Source organism: Osmia lignaria, unplaced genomic scaffold, assembly GCF_051020975.1.
Source record: "Osmia lignaria lignaria isolate PbOS001 unplaced genomic scaffold, iyOsmLign1 scaffold0003, whole genome shotgun sequence".
Lineage (NCBI taxonomy): Eukaryota > Metazoa > Arthropoda > Insecta > Hymenoptera > Megachilidae > Osmia > Osmia lignaria.
The window spans coordinates 11,764,261-11,785,670 of NW_027478160.1; positions in this window are offsets into that span (position 1 = coordinate 11,764,261).

Below are 21,410 nucleotides of genomic sequence, written 5' to 3' on the forward strand. Positions count from 1 at the left end.
GACCTGCAAATGCCACTTCCAGCTTAGCTGTGCAGAAGAAGAACAACAAGAAGAAGAAATATCTCGAAATATGTCCGTCAGGCCCCTTCCCTCGAGATAAATCTGCAAATATCTCGGAAACGAAGCGAGCTATGGCAAAATGTAAAGAGACCTTTTTTGTAGAGAATTAAGTTTCCTACTTTTTGTGTTCTATGATATTTTTTGATCGGATGCGTAGTTCTCGAGATATATCAAGATATTTAAAAGTTCCGAAGCCGCACCAACATAATAGAGATACAGAAACACCGTGGCCGCTTTCTTTGAGATAACTCTGCACTATTGCGCGCTGCAAATGCCACTTCCAGCTTAGCTGTGCAGAAGAGGAACAACAAGAAGAAGAAATATCTCGGAATATGTCCGTCAGGCCCCTTCCCTTGAGCTAAATCTGCAAATATCTCGGAAACGATGCCAGCTATGGGAAAATGTTAAGAGACCTTTTTTGTAGAGAATTAAGTTTCCTACTTTTTATGTTCTATGATATTTTTCGATCAGAGGCGTAGTTCTCGAGATATATCAAGATATTTAAAAGTTCCGAAGCCGCACCAACATAATAGAGATACAGAAACACCTTGGCCCCTTTCTTTGAGATAACTCTGCACTATTGCGCGCTGCAAATGCCACTTCCAGCTTAGCTGTGCAGAAGAAGAACAACAAGAAGAAGAAATATCTCGAAATATGTCCGTCAGGCCCCTTCCCTTGAGATAAATCTGCAAATATCTCGGAAACGAAGCGAGCTATGGCAAAATGTTAAGAGACCTTTTTTGTAGAGAATTAAGTTTCCTACTTTTTACGGTCTATGATATTTTTCGATCAGAGGCGTAGTTCTCGAGATATATCAAGATATTTAAAAGTTCCGAAGCCGCATCAACATAATAGAGATACAGAAACACCGTGGCCCCTTTCTTTGAGATAACTCTGCACTAGTGCGAGCCGCAAATGCCGCTTCCAGCTTAGCTGTGCAGAAGAAGAACAACAAGAAGAAGAAATATCTCGAAATATGTCCGTCAGGCCCCTTCCCTCGAGATAAATCTGCAAATATCTCGGAAACGAAGCGAGCTATGGCAAAATGTAAAGAGACCTTTTTTGTAGAGAATTAAGTTTCCTACTTTTTGTGTTCTATGATATTTTTTGATCGGATGCGTAGTTCTCGAGATATATCAAGATATTTAAAAGTTCCGAAGCCGCACCAACATAATAGAGATACAGAAACACCGTGGCCCCTTTCTTTGAGATAACTCTGCACTATTGCGCGCTGCAAATGCCACTTCCAGCTTAGCTGTGCAGAAGAAGAACAACAAGAAGAAGAAATATCTCGAAATATGCCCGTCAGGCCCCTTCCATTGAGATAAATCGGCAAATATCTCGGAAACGAAGCGAGCTATGGCAAAATGTTAAGAGACCTTTTTTGTAGAGAATTAAGTTTCCTACTTTTTATGTTCTATGATATTTTTTGATCAGATGCGTAGTTCTCGAGATATATCCAGATATTTAAAAGTTCCGAAGCGGCACCAAGATAATAGAGATACAGAAACACCGTGGCCCCTTTCTTTGAGGTAACTCTGCACTATTGCGAGCTGCAAATGCCACTTCCAGCTTAGCTGTGCAGAAGAAGAACAACAAGAAGAAGAAATATCTCGAAATATGTCCGTCAGGCCCCTTCCCTTGAGATAAATCTGCAAATATCTCGGAAACCAAGCGAGCTATGGCAAAATGTTAAGAGACCTTATTTGTAGAGAATTAAGTTTCCTACTTTTTATGTTCTACGATATTTTTTGATCAGATGCGTAGTTCTCGAGATATATCAAGATATTTAAAAGTTCCGAAGCCGCACCAACATAATAGAGATACAGAAACACCGTGGCCCCTTTCTTTGAGATAACTCTGCACTATTGCGTGCTGCAAATGCCACTTCCAGCTTAGCTGTGCAGAAGAAGAACAACAAGAAGAAGAAATATCTCGAAATATGTCCGTCAGGCCCCTTCCCTTGAGATAAATCTGCAAATATCTCGGAAACCAAGCGAGCTATGGCAAAATGTTAAGAGACCTTTTTTGTAGAGAATTATGTTTCCTACAATTTACGTTCTCTGATATTTTTTGATCAGAAGCGTAGTTTTCGAGATATATCGAGATATTTAACAGTTCCGAAGCCGCACCAACATAATAGAGATACAGAAACACCGTGGCCCCTTTCTTTGAGATAACTCTGCACTATTGCGACCTGCAAATGCCACTTCCAGCTTAGCTGTGCAGAAGAAGAACAACAAGAAGAAGAAATATCTCGAAATATGTCCGTCAGGCCCCTTCCCTTGAGATAAATCTGCAAATATCTCGGAAACCAAGCGAGCTATGGCAAAATGTTAAGAGACCTTTTTTGTAGAGAATTATGTTTCCTACAATTTACGTTCTCTGATATTTTTTGATCAGAAGCGTAGTTTTCGAGATACATCGAGATATTTAAAAGTTCCGAAGCCGCACCAACATAATAGAGATACAGAAACACCGTGGCCCCTTTCTTTGAGATAACTCTGCACTAGTGCGAGCCGCAAATGCCGCTTCCAGCTTAGCTGTGCAGAAGAAGAACAACAAGAAGAAGAAATATCTCGAAATATGTCCGTCAGGCCCCTTCCCTCGAGATAAATCTGCAAATATCTCGGAAACGAAGCGAGCTATGGCAAAATGTAAAGAGACCTTTTTTGTAGAGAATTAAGTTTCCTACTTTTTGTGTTCTATGATATTTTTTGATCGGATGCGTAGTTCTCGAGATATATCAAGATATTTAAAAGTTCCGAAGCCGCACCAACATAATAGAGATACAGAAACACCGTGGCCCCTTTCTTTGAGATAACTCTGCACTATTGCGCGCTGCAAATGCCACTTCCAGCTTAGCTGTGCAGAAGAAGAACAACAAGAAGAAGAAATATCTCGAAATATGCCCGTCAGGCCCCTTCCATTGAGATAAATCGGCAAATATCTCGGAAACGAAGCGAGCTATGGCAAAATGTTAAGAGACCTTTTTTGTAGAGAATTAAGTTTCCTACTTTTTATGTTCTATGATATTTTTTGATCAGATGCGTAGTTCTCGAGATATATCCAGATATTTAAAAGTTCCGAAGCGGCACCAAGATAATAGAGATACAGAAACACCGTGGCCCCTTTCTTTGAGGTAACTCTGCACTATTGCGAGCTGCAAATGCCACTTCCAGCTTAGCTGTGCAGAAGAAGAACAACAAGAAGAAGAAATATCTCGAAATATGTCCGTCAGGCCCCTTCCCTTGAGATAGATCTGCAAATATCTCGGAAACCAAGCGAGCTATGGCAAAATGTTAAGAGACCTTATTTGTAGGGAATTAAGTTTCCTACTTTTTATGTTCTACGATATTTTTTGATCAGATGCGTAGTTCTCGAGATATATCAAGATATTTAAAAGTTCCGAAGCCGCACCAACATAATAGAGATACAGAAACACCGTGGCCCCTTTCTTTGAGATAACTCTGCACTATTGCGTGCTGCAAATGCCACTTCCAGCTTAGCTGTGCAGAAGAAGAACAACAAGAAGAAGAAATATCTCGAAATATGTCCGTCAGGCCCCTTCCCTTGAGATAAATCTGCAAATATCTCGGAAACCAAGCGAGCTATGGCAAAATGTTAAGAGACCTTTTTTGTAGAGAATTATGTTTCCTACAATTTACGTTCTCTGATATTTTTTGATCAGAAGCGTAGTTTTCGAGATATATCGAGATATTTAAAAGTTCCGAAGCCGCACCAACATAATAGAGATACAGAAACACCGTGGCCCCTTTCTTTGAGATAACTCTGCACTATTGCGACCTGCAAATGCCACTTCTAGCTTAGCTGTGCAGAAGAGGAACAACAAGAAGAAGAAATATCTCGGAATATGTCCGTCAGGCCCCTTCCCTTGAGCTAAATCTGCAAATATCTCGGAAACGATGCCAGCTATGGGAAAATGTTAAGAGACCTTTTTTGTAGAGAATTAAGTTTCCTACTTTTTATGTTCTATGATATTTTTCGATCAGAGGCGTAGTTCTCGAGATATATCAAGATATTTAAAAGTTCCGAAGCCGCACCAACATAATAGAGATACAGAAACACCTTGGCCCCTTTCTTTGAGATAACTCTGCACTATTGCGCGCTGCAAATGCCACTTCCAGCTTAGCTGTGCAGAAGAAGAACAACAAGAAGAAGAAATATCTCGAAATATGTCCGTCAGGCCCCTTCCCTTGAGATAAATCTGCAAATATCTCGGAAACGAAGCGAGCTATGGCAAAATGTTAAGAGACCTTTTTTGTAGAGAATTAAGTTTCCTACTTTTTACGGTCTATGATATTTTTCGATCAGAGGCGTAGTTCTCGAGATATATCAAGATATTTAAAAGTTCCGAAGCCGCATCAACATAATAGAGATACAGAAACACCGTGGCCCCTTTCTTTGAGATAACTCTGCACTAGTGCGAGCCGCAAATGCCGCTTCCAGCTTAGCTGTGCAGAAGAAGAACAACAAGAAGAAGAAATATCTCGAAATATGTCCGTCAGGCCCCTTCCCTCGAGATAAATCTGCAAATATCTCGGAAACGAAGCGAGCTATGGCAAAATGTAAAGAGACCTGTTTTGTAGAGAATTAAGTTTCCTACTTTTTGTGTTCTATGATATTTTTTGATCGGATGCGTAGTTCTCGAGATATATCAAGATATTTAAAAGTTCCGACGCCGCACCAACATAATAGAGATACAGAAACACCGTGGCCCCTTTCTTTGAGATAACTCTGCACTATTGCGCGCTGCAAATGCCACTTCCAGCTTAGCTGTGCAGAAGAAGAACAACAAGAAGAAGAAATATCTCGAAATATGCCCGTCAGGCCCCTTCCATTGAGATAAATCGGCAAATATCTCGGAAACGAAGCGAGCTATGGCAAAATGTTAAGAGACCTTTTTTGTAGAGAATTAAGTTTCCTACTTTTTATGTTCTATGATATTTTTTGATCAGATGCGTAGTTCTCGAGATATATCCAGATATTTAAAAGTTCCGAAGCGGCACCAAGATAATAGAGATACAGAAACACCGTGGCCCCTTTCTTTGAGGTAACTCTGCACTATTGCGAGCTGCAAATGCCACTTCCAGCTTAGCTGTGCAGAAGAAGAACAACAAGAAGAAGAAATATCTCGAAATATGTCCGTCAGGCCCCTTCCCTTGAGATAAATCTGCAAATATCTCGGAAACCAAGCGAGCTATGGCAAAATGTTAAGAGACCTTATTTGTAGGGAATTAAGTTTCCTACTTTTTATGTTCTACGATATTTTTTGATCAGATGCGTAGTTCTCGAGATATATCAAGATATTTAAAAGTTCCGAGGCCGCACCAACATAATAGATACAGAAACACCGTGGCCCCTTTCTTTGAGATAACTCTGCACTATTGCGAGCTGCAAATGCCACTTCCAGCTTAGCTGTGCAGAAGAAGAACAACAAGAAGAAGAAATATCTCGAAATATGTCCGTCAGGCCCCTTCCCTTGAGATAAATCTGCAAATATCTCGGAAACCAAGCGAGCTATGGCAAAATGTTAAGAGACCTTTTTTGTAGAGAATTATGTTTCCTACAATTTACGTTCTCTGATATTTTTTGATCAGAAGCGTAGTTTTCGAGATACATCGAGATATTTAAAAGTTCCGAAGCCGCACCAACATAATAGAGATACAGAAACACCGTGGCCCCTTTCTTTGAGATAACTCTGCACTATTGCGCGCTGCAAATGCCACTTCCAGCTTAGCTGTGCAGAAGAGGAACAACAAGAAGAAGAAATATCTCGGAATATGTCCGTCAGGCCCCTTCCCTTGAGCTAAATCTGCAAATATCTCGGAAACGATGCCAGCTATGGGAAAATGTTAAGAGACCTTTTTTGTAGAGAATTAAGTTTCCTACTTTTTATGTTCTATGATATTTTTCGATCAGAGGCGTAGTTCTCGAGATATATCAAGATATTTAAAAGTTCCGAAGCCGCACCAACATAATAGAGATACAGAAACACCTTGGCCCCTTTCTTTGAGATAACTCTGCACTATTGCGCGCTGCAAATGCCACTTCCAGCTTAGCTGTGCAGAAGAAGAACAACAAGAAGAAGAAATATCTCGAAATATGTCCGTCAGGCCCCTTCCCTTGAGATAAATCTGCAAATATCTCGGAAACGAAGCGAGCTATGGCAAAATGTTAAGAGACCTTTTTTGTAGAGAATTAAGTTTCCTACTTTTTACGGTCTATGATATTTTTCGATCAGAGGCGTAGTTCTCGAGATATATCAAGATATTTAAAAGTTCCGAAGCCGCATCAACATAATAGAGATACAGAAACACCGTGGCCCCTTTCTTTGAGATAACTCTGCACTAGTGCGAGCCGCAAATGCCGCTTCCAGCTTAGCTGTGCAGAAGAAGAACAACAAGAAGAAGAAATATCTCGAAATATGTCCGTCAGGCCCCTTCCCTCGAGATAAATCTGCAAATATCTCGGAAACGAAGCGAGCTATGGCAAAATGTAAAGAGACCTTTTTTGTAGAGAATTAAGTTTCCTACTTTTTGTGTTCTATGATATTTTTTGATCGGATGCGTAGTTCTCGAGATATATCAAGATATTTAAAAGTTCCGAAGCCGCACCAACATAATAGAGATACAGAAACACCGTGGCCCCTTTCTTTGAGATAACTCTGCACTATTGCGCGCTGCAAATGCCACTTCCAGCTTAGCTGTGCAGAAGAAGAACAACAAGAAGAAGAAATATCTCGAAATATGTCCGTCAGGCCCCTTCCCTTGAGATAAATCTGCAAATATCTCGGAAACCAAGCGAGCTATGGCAAAATGTTAAGAGACCTTTTTTGTAGAGAATTATGTTTCCTACAATTTACGTTCTCTGATATTTTTTGATCAGAAGCGTAGTTTTCGAGATATATCGAGATATTTAACAGTTCCGAAGCCGCACCAACATAATAGAGATACAGAAACACCGTGGCCCCTTTCTTTGAGATAACTCTGCACTATTGCGACCTGCAAATGCCACTTCCAGCTTAGCTGTGCAGAAGAGGAACAACAAGAAGAAGAAATATCTCGGAATATGTCCGTCAGGCCCCTTCCCTTGAGATAAATCTGCAAATATCTCGGAAACGAAGCGAGCTATGGTAAAATGTTAAGAGACCTTTTTTGTAGAGAATTAAGTTTCCTACTTTTTATGGTCTATGATATTTTTCGATCAGAGGCGTAGTTCTCGAGATATATCAAGATATTTAAAAGTTCCGAGGCCGCACCAACATAATAGATACAGAAACACCGTGGCCCCTTTCTTTGAGATAACTCTGCACTATTGCGAGCTGCAAATGCCACTTCCAGCTTAGCTGTGCAGAAGAAGAACAACAAGAAGAAGAAATATCTCGAAATATGTCCGTCAGGCCCCTTCCCTTGAGATAAATCTGCAAATATCTCGGAAACCAAGCGAGCTATGGCAAAATGTTAAGAGACCTTTTTTGTAGAGAATTATGTTTCCTACAATTTACGTTCTCTGATATTTTTTGATCAGAAGCGTAGTTTTCGAGATACATCGAGATATTTAAAAGTTCCGAAGCCGCACCAACATAATAGAGATACAGAAACACCGTGGCCCCTTTCTTTGAGATAACTCTGCACTATTGCGACCTGCAAATGCCACTTCCAGCTTCGCTGTGGAGAAGAGGAACAACAAGAAGAAGAAATATCTCGGAATATGTCCGTCAGGCCCCTTCCCTTGAGCTAAATCTGCAAATATCTCGGAAACGATGCCAGCTATGGGAAAATGTTAAGAGACCTTTTTTGTAGAGAATTAAGTTTCCTACTTTTTATGTTCTATGATATTTTTCGATCAGAGGCGTAGTTCTCGAGATATATCAAGATATTTAAAAGTTCCGAAGCCGCACCAACATAATAGAGATACAGAAACACCGTGGCCCCTTTCTTTGAGATAACTCTGCACTATTGCGCGCTGCAAATGCCACTTCCAGCTTAGCTGTGCAGAAGAAGAACAACAAGAAGAAGAAATATCTCGAAATATGTCCGTCAGGCCCCTTCCCTTGAGATAAATCTGCAAATATCTCGGAAACGAAGCGAGCTATGGCAAAATGTTAAGAGACCTTTTTTGTAGAGAATTAAGTTTCCTACTTTTTACGGTCTATGATATTTTTCGATCAGAGGCGTAGTTCTCGAGATATATCAAGATATTTAAAAGTTCCGAAGCCGCACCAACATAATAGAGATACAGAAACACCGTGGCCCCTTTCTTTGAGATAACTCTGCACTATTGCGCGCTGCAAATGCCACTTCCAGCTTAGCTGTGCAGAAGAAGAACAACAAGAAGAAGAAATATCTCGAAATATGCCCGTCAGGCCCCTTCCATTGAGATAAATCGGCAAATATCTCGGAAACGAAGCGAGCTATGGCAAAATGTTAAGAGACCTTTTTTGTAGAGAATTAAGTTTCCTACTTTTTATGTTCTATGATATTTTTTGATCAGATGCGTAGTTCTCGAGATATATCAAGATATTTAAAAGTTCCGAAGCGGCACCAAGATAATAGAGATACAGAAACACCGTGGCCCCTTTCTTTGAGGTAACTCTGCACTATTGCGAGCTGCAAATGCCACTTCCAGCTTAGCTGTGCAGAAGAAGAACAACAAGAAGAAGAAATATCTCGAAATATGTCCGTCAGGCCCCTTCCCTTGAGATAAATCTGCAAATATCTCGGAAACCAAGCGAGCTATGGCAAAATGTTAAGAGACCTTATTTGTAGAGAATTAAGTTTCCTACTTTTTATGTTCTACGATATTTTTTGATCAGATGCGTAGTTCTCGAGATATATCAAGATATTTAAAAGTTCCGAAGCCGCACCAACATAATAGAGATACAGAAACACCGTGGCCCCTTTCTTTGAGATAACTCTGCACTATTGCGTGCTGCAAATGCCACTTCCAGCTTAGCTGTGCAGAAGAAGAACAACAAGAAGAAGAAATATCTCGAAATATGTCCGTCAGGCCCCTTCCCTTGAGATAAATCTGCAAATATCTCGGAAACGAAACGAGCTATGGCAAAATGTTAAGAGACCTTTTTTGTACAGAATTATCTTTCCTACAATTTACGTTCTCCGATATTTTTTGATCAGAAGCGTAGTTTTCGAGATATATCGAGATATTTAAAAGTTCCGAAGCCGCACCAACATAATAGAGATGCAGAAACACCGTGGCCCCTTTCTTTGGGATAACTCTGCACTATTGCGATGCCACTTCCAGCTTAGCTGTGCAGAAGAAGAACAACAAGAAGAAGAAATATCTCGAAATATGTCCGTCAGGCCACTTCCCTTGAGATAAATCTGCAAATATCTCGGAAACGAAGCGAGCTATGGCAAAATGTTAAGAGACCTTTTTTGTAGAGAATTAAGTTTCCTACTTTTTATGTTCGATGATATTTTTTGATCAGATGCGTAGTTCTCGAGATATATCAAGATATTTAAAAGTTCCGAAGCTGCACCCACATAATAGAGGTACAGAAACACCGTGGCCTCTTTCTTTGAGATAACTCTGCACTATTGCGAGCTGCAAATGCCACTTCCAGCTTAGCTGTGCAGAAGAAGAACAACAAGAAGAAGAAACATCTCGAAATATGTCCGTCAGGCCCCTTCCCTTGAGATAAATCTGCAAATATCTCGGAAACGAAGCGAGCTATGGCAAAATGTTTAGAGACCTTTCTTGTAGAGAATTAAGTTTCCTACTTTTTATGTAGTATGATATTTTTTGATCAGATGCGTAGTTCTCGAGATATATCAAGATATTTAAAAGTTCCGAAGCCGCACCAACATAATAGAGATACAGAAACACCGTGGCCCCTTTCTTTGAGATAACTCTGCACTATTGCGCGCTGCAAATGCCACGTCCAGCTTAGCTGTGCGGAAGAAGAACAACAAGAAGAAGAAATATCTCGAAATATGTCCGTCAGGCCCCATCCCTTGAGATAAATCTGTAAATATCTCGGAAACGAAGCGAGCTATGGCAAAATGTTAAGAGACCTTTTTTGTAGAGAATAATGTTTCCTACAATTTACGTTCTATGATATTTTTTGATCAGAAGCGTAGTTTTCGAGATATATCGAGATATTTAAAAGTTCCGAAGACGCACCAACATAATAGAGATACAGAAACACCGTGGCCCCTTTCTTTGAGATAACTGTGCACTAGTGCGAGCCGCAAATGCCACTTCCAGCTTAGCTGTGCAGAAGAAGAACAACAAGAAGAAGAAATATCTCGAAATATGTCCGTCAGGCCCCTTCCCTTGAGATATATCTACAAATATCTCGGAAACGAAGTGAGGTATGGCAAAATGTTAAGTGACCGTTTTTGTAGAGAATTAAGTTTCCTACTTTTTATGTTCTATGATATTTTTTGATCAGACGCGTAGTTCTCGAGATATATCAAGATATTTAAAAGTTCCGAAGCCGCACCAACATAATAGAGATACAGAAACACCGTGGCCCCTTTCTTTGAGATAACTCTGCACTATTGCGAGCTGTAAATGCCACTTCCAGCTTAGCTGTGCAGAAGAAGAACAACAAGAAGAAGAAATATCTCGAAATATGTCCGTTAGTCCCCTTCCCTTGAGATAAATCTGCAAATATCTCGGAAACGAAGCGAGCTATGGCAAAATCTTAAGAGACCTTTTTTGTAGAGAATTAAGTTTCCTACTTTTTACGGTGTATGATATTTTTCGATCAGAGGCGTAGTTCTCGAGATATATCAAGATATTTAAAAGTTCCGAAGCCGCACCAACATAATAGAGATACAGAAACACCGTGGCCCCTTTCTTTGAGATAACTCTGCACTAGTGCGAGCCGCAAATGCCGCTTCCAGCTTAGCTGTGCAGAAGAAGAACAACAAGAAGAAGAAATATCTCGAAATATGTCCGTCAGGCCCCTTCCCTCGAGATAAATCTGCAAATATCTCGGAAACGAAGCGAGCTATGGCAAAATGTTTAGAGACCTTTCTTGTAGAGAATTAAGTTTCCTACTTTTTATGTAGTATGATATTTTTTGATCAGATGCGTAGTTCTCGAGATATATCAAGATATTTAAAAGTTCCGAAGCCGCACCAACATAATAGAGATACAGAAACACCGTGGCCCCTTTCTTTGAGATAACTCTGCACTATTGCGCGCTGCAAATGCCACGTCCAGCTTAGCTGTGCGGAAGAAGAACAACAAGAAGAAGAAATATCTCGAAATATGTCCGTCAGGCCCCATCCCTTGAGATAAATCTGTAAATATCTCGGAAACGAAGCGAGCTATGGCAAAATGTTAAGAGACCTTTTTTGTAGAGAATAATGTTTCCTACAATTTACGTTCTATGATATTTTTTGATCAGAAGCGTAGTTTTCGAGATATATCGAGATATTTAAAAGTTCCGAAGACGCACCAACATAATAGAGATACAGAAACACCGTGGCCCCTTTCTTTGAGATAACTGTGCACTAGTGCGAGCCGCAAATGCCACTTCCAGCTTAGCTGTGCAGAAGAAGAACAACAAGAAGAAGAAATATCTCGAAATATGTCCGTCAGGCCCCTTCCCTTGAGATATATCTACAAATATCTCGGAAACGAAGTGAGGTATGGCAAAATGTTAAGTGACCGTTTTTGTAGAGAATTAAGTTTCCTACTTTTTATGTTCTATGATATTTTTTGATCAGACGCGTAGTTCTCGAGATATATCAAGATATTTAAAAGTTCCGAAGCCGCACCAACATAATAGAGATACAGAAACACCGTGGCCCCTTTCTTTGAGATAACTCTGCACTATTGCGAGCTGTAAATGCCACTTCCAGCTTAGCTGTGCAGAAGAAGAACAACAAGAAGAAGAAATATCTCGAAATATGTCCGTTAGTCCCCTTCCCTTGAGATAAATCTGCAAATATCTCGGAAACGAAGCGAGCTATGGCAAAATCTTAAGAGACCTTTTTTGTAGAGAATTAAGTTTCCTACTTTTTACGGTGTATGATATTTTTCGATCAGAGGCGTAGTTCTCGAGATATATCAAGATATTTAAAAGTTCCGAAGCCGCACCAACATAATAGAGATACAGAAACACCGTGGCCCCTTTCTTTGAGATAACTCTGCACTAGTGCGAGCCGCAAATGCCGCTTCCAGCTTAGCTGTGCAGAAGAAGAACAACAAGAAGAAGAAATATCTCGAAATATGTCCGTCAGGCCCCTTCCCTCGAGATAAATCTGCAAATATCTCGGAAACGAAGCGAGCTATGGCAAAATGTAAAGAGACCTTTTTTGTAGAGAATTAAGTTTCCTACTTTTTGTGTTCTATGATATTTTTTGATCGGATGCGTAGTTCTCGAGATATATCAAGATATTTAAAAGTTCCGAAGCCGCACCAACATAATAGAGATACAGAAACACCGTGGCCCCTTTCTTTGAGGTAACTCTGCACTATTGCGAGCTGCAAATGCCACTTCCAGCTTAGCTGTGCAGAAGAAGAACAACAAGAAGAAGAAATATCTCGAAATATGTCCGTCAGGCCCCTTCCCTTGAGATAAATCTGCAAATATCTCGGAAACCAAGCGAGCTATGGCAAAATGTTAAGAGACCTTATTTGTAGAGAATTAAGTTTCCTACTTTTTATGTTCTACGATATTTTTTGATCAGATGCGTAGTTCTCGAGATATATCCAGATATTTAAAAGTTCCGAAGCGGCACCAAGATAATAGAGATACAGAAACACCGTGGCCCCTTTCTTTGAGGTAACTCTGCACTATTGCGAGCTGCAAATGCCACTTCCAGCTTAGCTGTGCAGAAGAAGAACAACAAGAAGAAGAAATATCTCGAAATATGTCCGTCAGGCCCCTTCCCTTGAGATAAATCTGCAAATATCTCGGAAACCAAGCGAGCTATGGCAAAATGTTAAGAGACCTTATTTGTAGAGAATTAAGTTTCCTACTTTTTATGTTCTACGATATTTTTTGATCAGATGCGTAGTTCTCGAGATATATCAAGATATTTAAAAGTTCCGAAGCCGCACCAACATAATAGAGATACAGAAACACCGTGGCCCCTTTCTTTGAGATAACTCTGCACTATTGCGAGCTGCAAATGCCACTTCCAGCTTAGCTGTGCAGAAGAAGAACAACAAGAAGAAGAAATATCTCGAAATATGTCCGTCAGGCCCCTTCCCTTGAGATAAATCTGCAAATATCTCGGAAACGAAACGAGCTATGGCAAAATGTTAAGAGACCTTTTTTGTACAGAATTATCTTTCCTACAATTTACGTTCTCCGATATTTTTTGATCAGAAGCGTAGTTTTCGAGATATATCGAGATATTTAAAAGTTCCGAAGCCGCACCAACATAATAGAGATGCAGAAACACCGTGGCCCCTTTCTTTGGGATAACTCTGCACTATTGCGATGCCACTTCCAGCTTAGCTGTGCAGAAGAAGAACAACAAGAAGAAGAAATATCTCGAAATATGTCCGTCAGGCCACTTCCCTTGAGATAAATCTGCAAATATCTCGGAAACGAAGCGAGCTATGGCAAAATGTTAAGAGACCTTTTTTGTAGAGGATTAAGTTTCCTACTTTTTATGTTCGATGATATTTTTTGATCAGATGCGTAGTTCTCGAGATATATCAAGATATTTAAAAGTTCCGAAGCTGCACCCACATAATAGAGGTACAGAAACACCGTGGCCTCTTTCTTTGAGATAACTCTGCACTATTGCGAGCTGCAAATGCCACTTCCAGCTTAGCTGTGCAGAAGAAGAACAACAAGAAGAAGAAACATCTCGAAATATGTCCGTCAGGCCCCTTCCCTTGAGATAAATCTGCAAATATCTCGGAAACGAAGCGAGCTATGGCAAAATGTTTAGAGACCTTTCTTGTAGAGAATTAAGTTTCCTACTTTTTATGTAGTATGATATTTTTTGATCAGATGCGTAGTTCTCGAGATATATCAAGATATTTAAAAGTTCCGAAGCCGCACCAACATAATAGAGATACAGAAACACCGTGGCCCCTTTCTTTGAGATAACTCTGCACTATTGCGCGCTGCAAATGCCACGTCCAGCTTAGCTGTGCGGAAGAAGAACAACAAGAAGAAGAAATATCTCGAAATATGTCCGTCAGGCCCCATCCCTTGAGATAAATCTGTAAATATCTCGGAAACGAAGCGAGCTATGGCAAAATGTTAAGAGACCTTTTTTGTAGAGAATAATGTTTCCTACAATTTACGTTCTATGATATTTTTTGATCAGAAGCGTAGTTTTCGAGATATATCGAGATATTTAAAAGTTCCGAAGACGCACCAACATAATAGAGATACAGAAACACCGTGGCCCCTTTCTTTGAGATAACTGTGCACTAGTGCGAGCCGCAAATGCCACTTCCAGCTTAGCTGTGCAGAAGAAGAACAACAAGAAGAAGAAATATCTCGAAATATGTCCGTCAGGCCCCTTCCCTTGAGATATATCTACAAATATCTCGGAAACGAAGTGAGGTATGGCAAAATGTTAAGTGACCGTTTTTGTAGAGAATTAAGTTTCCTACTTTTTATGTTCTATGATATTTTTTGATCAGACGCGTAGTTCTCGAGATATATCAAGATATTTAAAAGTTCCGAAGCCGCACCAACATAATAGAGATACAGAAACACCGTGGCCCCTTTCTTTGAGATAACTCTGCACTATTGCGAGCTGTAAATGCCACTTCCAGCTTAGCTGTGCAGAAGAAGAACAACAAGAAGAAGAAATATCTCGAAATATGTCCGTTAGTCCCCTTCCCTTGAGATAAATCTGCAAATATCTCGGAAACGAAGCGAGCTATGGCAAAATCTTAAGAGACCTTTTTTGTAGAGAATTAAGTTTCCTACTTTTTACGGTGTATGATATTTTTCGATCAGAGGCGTAGTTCTCGAGATATATCAAGATATTTAAAAGTTCCGAAGCCGCACCAACATAATAGAGATACAGAAACACCGTGGCCCCTTTCTTTGAGATAACTCTGCACTAGTGCGAGCCGCAAATGCCGCTTCCAGCTTAGCTGTGCAGAAGAAGAACAACAAGAAGAAGAAATATCTCGAAATATGTCCGTCAGGCCCCTTCCCTCGAGATAAATCTGCAAATATCTCGGAAACGAAGCGAGCTATGGCAAAATGTTTAGAGACCTTTCTTGTAGAGAATTAAGTTTCCTACTTTTTATGTAGTATGATATTTTTTGATCAGATGCGTAGTTCTCGAGATATATCAAGATATTTAAAAGTTCCGAAGCCGCACCAACATAATAGAGATACAGAAACACCGTGGCCCCTTTCTTTGAGATAACTCTGCACTATTGCGCGCTGCAAATGCCACGTCCAGCTTAGCTGTGCGGAAGAAGAACAACAAGAAGAAGAAATATCTCGAAATATGTCCGTCAGGCCCCATCCCTTGAGATAAATCTGTAAATATCTCGGAAACGAAGCGAGCTATGGCAAAATGTTAAGAGACCTTTTTTGTAGAGAATAATGTTTCCTACAATTTACGTTCTATGATATTTTTTGATCAGAAGCGTAGTTTTCGAGATATATCGAGATATTTAAAAGTTCCGAAGACGCACCAACATAATAGAGATACAGAAACACCGTGGCCCCTTTCTTTGAGATAACTGTGCACTAGTGCGAGCCGCAAATGCCACTTCCAGCTTAGCTGTGCAGAAGAAGAACAACAAGAAGAAGAAATATCTCGAAATATGTCCGTCAGGCCCCTTCCCTTGAGATATATCTACAAATATCTCGGAAACGAAGTGAGGTATGGCAAAATGTTAAGTGACCGTTTTTGTAGAGAATTAAGTTTCCTACTTTTTATGTTCTATGATATTTTTTGATCAGACGCGTAGTTCTCGAGATATATCAAGATATTTAAAAGTTCCGAAGCCGCACCAACATAATAGAGATACAGAAACACCGTGGCCCCTTTCTTTGAGATAACTCTGCACTATTGCGAGCTGTAAATGCCACTTCCAGCTTAGCTGTGCAGAAGAAGAACAACAAGAAGAAGAAATATCTCGAAATATGTCCGTTAGTCCCCTTCCCTTGAGATAAATCTGCAAATATCTCGGAAACGAAGCGAGCTATGGCAAAATCTTAAGAGACCTTTTTTGTAGAGAATTAAGTTTCCTACTTTTTACGGTGTATGATATTTTTCGATCAGAGGCGTAGTTCTCGAGATATATCAAGATATTTAAAAGTTCCGAAGCCGCACCAACATAATAGAGATACAGAAACACCGTGGCCCCTTTCTTTGAGATAACTCTGCACTAGTGCGAGCCGCAAATGCCGCTTCCAGCTTAGCTGTGCAGAAGAAGAACAACAAGAAGAAGAAATATCTCGAAATATGTCCGTCAGGCCCCTTCCCTCGAGATAAATCTGCAAATATCTCGGAAACGAAGCGAGCTATGGCAAAATGTAAAGAGACCTTTTTTGTAGAGAATTAAGTTTCCTACTTTTTGTGTTCTATGATATTTTTTGATCGGATGCGTAGTTCTCGAGATATATCAAGATATTTAAAAGTTCCGAAGCCGCACCAACATAATAGAGATACAGAAACACCGTGGCCCCTTTCTTTGAGGTAACTCTGCACTATTGCGAGCTGCAAATGCCACTTCCAGCTTAGCTGTGCAGAAGAAGAACAACAAGAAGAAGAAATATCTCGAAATATGTCCGTCAGGCCCCTTCCCTTGAGATAAATCTGCAAATATCTCGGAAACCAAGCGAGCTATGGCAAAATGTTAAGAGACCTTATTTGTAGAGAATTAAGTTTCCTACTTTTTATGTTCTACGATATTTTTTGATCAGATGCGTAGTTCTCGAGATATATCCAGATATTTAAAAGTTCCGAAGCGGCACCAAGATAATAGAGATACAGAAACACCGTGGCCCCTTTCTTTGAGGTAACTCTGCACTATTGCGAGCTGCAAATGCCACTTCCAGCTTAGCTGTGCAGAAGAAGAACAACAAGAAGAAGAAATATCTCGAAATATGTCCGTCAGGCCCCTTCCCTTGAGATAAATCTGCAAATATCTCGGAAACCAAGCGAGCTATGGCAAAATGTTAAGAGACCTTATTTGTAGAGAATTAAGTTTCCTACTTTTTATGTTCTACGATATTTTTTGATCAGATGCGTAGTTCTCGAGATATATCAAGATATTTAAAAGTTCCGAAGCCGCACCAACATAATAGAGATACAGAAACACCGTGGCCCCTTTCTTTGAGATAACTCTGCACTATTGCGAGCTGCAAATGCCACTTCCAGCTTAGCTGTGCAGAAGAAGAACAACAAGAAGAAGAAATATCTCGAAATATGTCCGTCAGGCCCCTTCCCTTGAGATAAATCTGCAAATATCTCGGAAACGAAACGAGCTATGGCAAAATGTTAAGAGACCTTTTTTGTACAGAATTATCTTTCCTACAATTTACGTTCTCCGATATTTTTTGATCAGAAGCGTAGTTTTCGAGATATATCGAGATATTTAAAAGTTCCGAAGCCGCACCAACATAATAGAGATGCAGAAACACCGTGGCCCCTTTCTTTGGGATAACTCTGCACTATTGCGATGCCACTTCCAGCTTAGCTGTGCAGAAGAAGAACAACAAGAAGAAGAAATATCTCGAAATATGTCCGTCAGGCCACTTCCCTTGAGATAAATCTGCAAATATCTCGGAAACGAAGCGAGCTATGGCAAAATGTTAAGAGACCTTTTTTGTAGAGGATTAAGTTTCCTACTTTTTATGTTCGATGATATTTTTTGATCAGATGCGTAGTTCTCGAGATATATCAAGATATTTAAAAGTTCCGAAGCTGCACCCACATAATAGAGGTACAGAAACACCGTGGCCTCTTTCTTTGAGATAACTCTGCACTATTGCGAGCTGCAAATGCCACTTCCAGCTTAGCTGTGCAGAAGAAGAACAACAAGAAGAAGAAACATCTCGAAATATGTCCGTCAGGCCCCTTCCCTTGAGATAAATCTGCAAATATCTCGGAAACGAAGCGAGCTATGGCAAAATGTTTAGAGACCTTTCTTGTAGAGAATTAAGTTTCCTACTTTTTATGTAGTATGATATTTTTTGATCAGATGCGTAGTTCTCGAGATATATCAAGATATTTAAAAGTTCCGAAGCCGCACCAACATAATAGAGATACAGAAACACCGTGGCCCCTTTCTTTGAGATAACTCTGCACTATTGCGCGCTGCAAATGCCACGTCCAGCTTAGCTGTGCAGAAGAAGAACAACAAGAAGAAGAAATATCTCGAAATATGTCCGTCAGGCCCCATCCCTTGAGATAAATCTGCAAATATCTCGGAAACGAAGCGAGCTATGGCAAAATGTTAAGAGACCTTTTTTGTAGAGAATAATGTTTCCTACAATTTACGTTCTATGATATTTTTTGATCAGAAGCGTAGTTTTCGAGATATATCGAGATATTTAAAAGTTCCGAAGACGCACCAACATAATAGAGATACAGAAACACCGTGGCCCCTTTCTTTGAGATAACTGTGCACTAGTGCGAGCCGCAAATGCCACTTCCAGCTTAGCTGTGCAGAAGAAGAACAACAAGAAGAAGAAATATCTCGAAATATGTCCGTCAGGCCCCTTCCCTTGAGATATATCTGCAAATATCTCGGAAACGAAGTGAGGTATGGCAAAATGTTAAGAGACCGTTTTTGTAGAGAATTAAGTTTCCTACTTTTTATGTTCTATGATATTTTTTGATCAGACGCGTAGTTCTCGAGATATATCAAGATATTTAAAAGTTCCGAAGCCGCACCAACATAATAGAGATACAGAAACACCGTGGCCCCTTTCTTTGAGATAACTCTGCACTATTGCGAGCTGTAAATGCCACTTCCAGCTTAGCTGTGCAGAAGAAGAACAACAAGAAGAAGAAATATCTCGAAATATGTCCGTCAGGCCCCTTCCCTTGAGATATATCTGCAAATATCTCGGAAACGAAGCGAGCTATGGCAAAATGTTAAGAGACCTTTTTTGTAGAGAATTATGTTTCCTACAATTTATGTTCTATGATATTTTTTGATCAGAAGCGTAGTTTTCGAGATATATCGAGATATTTAAAAGTTCCGAAGCCGCACCAACATAATAGAGATACAGAAACACCGTGGCCCCTTTCTTTGAGATAACTCTGCACTAGTGCGAGCCGCAAATGCCACTTCCAGCTTAGCTGTGCAGAAGAAGAACAACAAGAAGAAGAAATATCTCGAAATATGTCCGTCAGGCCCCTTCCCTTGAGATAAATCTGCAAATATCTCGGAAACGAAGCGAGCTATGGCAAAATGTTAAGAGACCTTTTCTGTAGAGAATTAAGTTTCCTACTTTTTACGGTCTATGATATTTTTCGATCAGAGGCGTAGTTCTCGAGATATATCAAGATATTTAAAAGTTCCGAAGCCGCACCAACATAATAGAGATACAGAAACACCGTGGCCCCTTTCTTTGAGATAACTCTGCACTAGTGCGAGCCGCAAATGCCGCTTCCAGCTTAGCTGTGCAGAAGAAGAACAACAAGAAGAAGAAATATCTCGAAATATGTCCGTCAGGCCCCTTCCCTCGAGATAAATCTGCAAATATCTCGGAAACGAAGCGAGCTATGGCAAAATGTTAAGAGACCTTTTTTGTAGAGAATTAAGTTTCCTACTTTTTATGTTCTATGATATTTTTTGATCAGATGCGTAGTTCTCGAGATATATCCAGATATTTAAAAGTTCCGAAGCGGCACCAAGATAATAGAGATACAGAAACACCGTGGCCCGTTTCTTTGAGGTAACTCTGCACTATTGCGAGCTGCAAATGCCACTTCCAGCTTAGCTGTGCAGAAGAAGAACAACAAGAAGAAGAAATATCTCGAAATATGTCCGTCAGGCCCCTTCCCTTGAGATAAATCTGCAAATATCTCGGAAACCAAGCGAGCTATGGCAAAATGTTAAGAGACCTTATTTGTAGAGAATTAAGTTTCCTACTTTTTATGTTCTACGATATTTTTTGATCAGATGCGTAGTTCTCGAGATATATCAAGATATTTAAAAGTTCCGAAGCCGCACCAACATAATAGAGATACAGAAACACCGTGGCCCCTTTCTTTGAGATAACTCTGCACTATTGCGAGCTGCAAATGCCACTTCCAGCTTAGCTGTGCAGAAGAAGAACAACAAGAAGAAGAAATATCTCGAAATATGTCCGTCAGGCCCCTTCCCTTGAGATAAATCTGCAAATATCTCGGAAACGAAACGAGCTATGGCAAAATGTTAAGAGACCTTTTTTGTACAGAATTATCTTTCCTACAATTTACGTTCTCCGATATTTTTTGATCAGAAGCGTAGTTTTCGAGATATATCGAGATATTTAAAAGTTCCGAAGCCGCACCAACATAATAGAGATGCAGAAACACCGTGGCCCCTTTCTTTGGGATAACTCTGCACTATTGCGATGCCACTTCCAGCTTAGCTGTGCAGAAGAAGAACAACAAGAAGAAGAAATATCTCGAAATATGTCCGTCAGGCCACTTCCCTTGAGATAAATCTGCAAATATCTCGGAAACGAAGCGAGCTATGGCAAAATGTTAAGAGACCTTTTTTGTAGAGAATTAAGTTTCCTACTTTTTATGTTCGATGATATTTTTTGATCAGATGCGTAGTTCTCGAGATATATCGAGATATTTAAAAGTTCCGAAGCCGCACCAACATTATAGAGATACAGAAACACCGTGGCCCCTTTCTTTGAGATAACTCTGCACTAGTGCGAGCCGCAAATGCCACTTCCAGCTTAGCTGTGCAGAAGAAGAACAACAAGAAGAAGAAATATCTCGAAATATGTCCGTCAGGCCCCTTCCCTTGAGATAAATATGCAAATATCTCGGAAACGAAGCGAGCTATGGCAAAATGTTAAGAGACCTTTTTTGTAGAGAATTAAGTTTCCTACTTTTTATGTTCTATGATATTTTTTGATCAGATGCGTTGTTCTCGAGATATATCAAGATATTTAAAAGTTCCGAAGCCGCACCAACATAATAGAGATACAGAAACACCGTGGCCCCTTTCTTTGAGATAACTCTGCACTATTGCGAGCTGCAAATGCCACTTCCAGCTTAGCTGTGCAGAAGAAGAACAACAAGAAGAAGAAATATCTCGAAATATGTCTGTCAGGCCCCTTCCCTTGAGATAAATATGCAAATATCTCGGAAACGAAGCGAGCTATGGCAAAATGTTAAGAGACCTTTTTTGTAGAGAATTAAGTTTCCTACTTTTTATGTTCTATG